This window comes from Pteropus medius, unplaced genomic scaffold (assembly GCF_902729225.1).
Source record: "Pteropus medius unplaced genomic scaffold, Ma_sr-lr_union100, whole genome shotgun sequence".
In the NCBI taxonomy this organism is placed as follows: Eukaryota; Metazoa; Chordata; class Mammalia; order Chiroptera; family Pteropodidae; genus Pteropus; species Pteropus medius.
This window is the reverse complement of record NW_024349801.1, coordinates 16,303,196-16,306,914: the sequence shown is the minus strand read 5'-3', so window position 1 is coordinate 16,306,914 and position 3,719 is coordinate 16,303,196. Positions and strand designations below refer to the sequence as shown.

Here is a 3,719-nt window from a genome sequence, read left to right as displayed (position 1 = left end):
TTCAACCCAACTTTTCTGTGAATCTAAAATTGCTCTTAAAAAGTAAAATCAATTAATGTAGCAAGAAAAGAGAAGAACAAAACATAATGGTTTCTCTATTTTTATTTTTATCTTGTGTCAGACAATTCTACTTTCTATAATCTTACAGGACTATGATAATAAGAAATTCATGGAAACATTCCTAGAAATAGGAAAACTACAAGTTCACATCCTTTTCCTCCTTGCATACCTAACTTCCCCATCATCTCCTCCCTTCTTTGCACAAATAGCTTTTTCCTTGTACTAACACCCATGGCTTAACTGTTACCACCTTATCATGACCTGCCCATCGATCATAGACACATCGATGGTGCCTAACATATTAGCCCACATTAGTTTTCCACATAACACTTATTCCTGTTGTTTCTCATACTTTTATTTATTTATTTTATTTTATTTTTTTCCGCCTACAGCACCTGTTCTTCCTAGGTGGTCTCCCATCCAAGTACTAACCAGGCCCAACCCTGCTTAGCTCCCAAGATCAGATGAGATCAGGCTTGTTCAGAGTGGCATGGCTGTAGACATGTTTCTCATACTCTTAAAGTCCTTTATCTTATCTATTTAGACCTCCCTGACTCATAGTTAATTTCCTTTGGGCAAGTTGAACATAGGCAGCTTTGTTATACTTCTAGGTCACTGTTTTCACTTGGGAGAACTGCAATCATAAGAGATTTCTTTTTACCTTAAAGATATAGAAGACCCTCAAAAATGAAATCAGGCCCTTGGACTCTAGGAAATTTGGCCATTCCAACTGGTCCTTTAGCAGTTTTCAAATTGAATCCTACATACCATTTATGTAGGTTGAGCTGCATTTGTCAAGCCAAAATGAGATTTATTTATTTAAATGAGATTTAGCACTACTAAAATATACTGTACTTGCTAGTATTGAGCAACAGTACACACCTGTATCAGGCACTGGAAATGTACAAATAAACAAAGTGGGACTACTGAGTGTTTCAGGTTCAGAAAGAATGGTTGAAGAGGGAGATATGAATATATTGTTATAATACTACACAGTGTCATTTATAATAGTCTCTTATCAGTATTGCAAAATGAGCAATAATTATGACATCTTGTTAATGATCAAGGAAAAATTCACCAATGTGGTAATTAGAAACCGTATTCAAGATTCTGAGGATGTTTGTAAGACAACGAGGGAAGAAAGAATTTCATGAAAAGATATTACCACATGATCTAAGGCTGAAAGGCGTAATAAGCAGTTTAGGGTACCTTCAGTGAATGATGAATTAGAAAGAATCAGGAGTGATGAGTAAGGTGAGCGTGCATCTTCATTTGTCAAGGGAAATCCAAGTTTATTACTGTTGCTCCTAATAATTATTAGTGATGATGCTCCATTTTATTTTAAAAAGCATATGGAACTCAACAATAAGAAACAAACAACCCAATTAAAAGTTGGGCCACAGACCTTAACAGACACCTCAGTAGAGGAGATATACAGATGGCAAACAAGCATATGAAATGATACTCCACATCATATGTTAGGAGGGAAATCAAATTAAAACAACAATTAGATATCACTACACATCCATTAGAATGGCCAATATCTGGAATACTGACAACACCAAATGCTGGCCCGGATGTGTAACAAGGAATCTGATTCATTGCTGGTGGGAATGCAAAATGGAAGGTGGTTTGTCATGTTTTTACATGAAAATATTCTTACCATACAATCCAGCATTAAAAACTTGTGTTCACACAAATACCTGCACACAGATTTTTATAGTACTTTTACTTATAATTGCTAAAACTTAGAAGCAACCAACATGTTGTTCAATAGGTGAATAGACATATAAATGTTGGTACAATCAAGCAATAAAATGTTATCCAATGCTAACAAGAAATGAGCTATCAAGTCATAAAAAGTCAAGGAAAAACTTAAATGCATATTACTAAGTAAAAGAAGCCAATCTGTCAAAGCTACATACTGTATGATTTCGATGATATGACATTCTGAAAAAAGGTAAACCTATGGAGACAGTAAAAAGATCAGCGGGTGCCGGGAATTGGAGAATAAGTTGAGCACAGAGAATTTTCAGGGAAGTTAAACTACTCCATATAATATAATGATAACTATATGTCATTATACATGTGTCTAAACCTATAAAATGTACAACATAATGATTGAACCCTAATGTAAACTATGGGCTTTGGGTGATTATGATGTTTCAGTGTAAGTTCATCAGTTGTAACAAACAAACTACTTTGGTGGGGGATGTTGATAATGCATGTGTGCGGGTAGGAGGTTTAAGGAAAATCTCTATATTTTCCTCTCAATTTTGATGTGAGCTTAAAACTACTCTTTAAAAATAGCCTTAATTAAAAAAAAAATATATATATATGTATATGTACTCACCTTAGTGACAAGTATAGGAAGATAAGAAAGGTTTAGATTGTAAGAGTATAATATGCTATGATTAGATGCTAGGGATTTTTTCTGTGAGGATCCAAATAAGAAAGATAATAACTAGATAGTATTTTCATTTTTCATCTACTTATGTGATGTTTTAAAAGGAAAGTCATTCAAATAGCAACATAAAGAGTGAAATATACGGGAAATGAGGATCCTCAAGTGATCTGATAAGCAGACTATTAAAATAGAAAATAATTGAGAAGTACAAGGACTAGTGCTAATACATAGGTAATGAAGATAGGGAGGCAAATGACATATTTAGAGATTTCTGTGAAAAAATAATTGTTTGTGGTCAAAGGGTGATGATTCCATGTCTGTAATATGACACCAAGCTTGAAAATACAAGAATTTAGAAAGAGATGAGGTGCTTTGGGGTGGGAGATGAAATGAGGTTTAGAAATGTAGAGACAAGGGTACTGTAGGGGCAGTTATGTGAACACAGATCCAAGAAGAAATCATTAGACCATGATAATTATTTCAGCCACATGAAGGCGAGGTAAGGCAGTCTTCTGGGATTTCCACAGGCATTAATGATCATAATGACTGGGTAAAATAGGCATGATTTGAGGTCTAGTAATTTAATATCAATCAGGATTTGAAGGTTTGGTGAGGTAATATTTGCTGTGTACCTCAGTGGAACAGGCCACGGGTTGTTATTTTGTACCCATGTAAAAATCACATAAATCTCAGAGTAACAGATAGGCTGTCATCTTTTTCCTTCAACAAATGATTATTTAATGTATCTTGGGTTTCAGATACTATAATCATCATTTGATAATTGTCTTTTACTTTTAAACATGAAGATATATGCTTAGAGGTAGGAAGAGATTTATTAGAATAATAAGCTAGTAACTGGCGGAGTTGAGATGAACCTGTCTGTGTTTGATTCCTAGGTCAATACACCTTTTTCTACAACACTTTGCTTTCAAGGTATTATACCTAAGAATAAGCCTGATTATGAACTGGTTAATTGCATTTGGGTGGAGGTGCATTGTTTAGGATGGGGTCTGCCTTCTAATTAGAGTTTTCTATATAGAGGATAACTATGTTGGGATTTTTAAGTTTTCTAATCAGGCATACACACATAAAACAAGATATCTAGGTGGCATAATAATAGACACAGGGAAAGGCTCAACCATAGAAAAATATTGTCATCTGAGGCTTTACATAGTGGTAAAGGTGGCTCTGCAGGGTGGAGGAAAGAATTGGACTATCTCAGGGCAAGTGCAACCAGAAATATAGGCTAGTT

At 34.7% G+C, this 3,719-nt stretch overlaps 1 pseudogene; it reads right to left on the bottom strand.

Moving 5' to 3' along the window:
* Positions 1–443: 443 nt before the first annotated feature.
* On the bottom strand, positions 444–562 carry LOC120581128 (uncharacterized; annotated as a pseudogene).
* Positions 563–3,719: the final 3,157 nt, after the last annotated feature.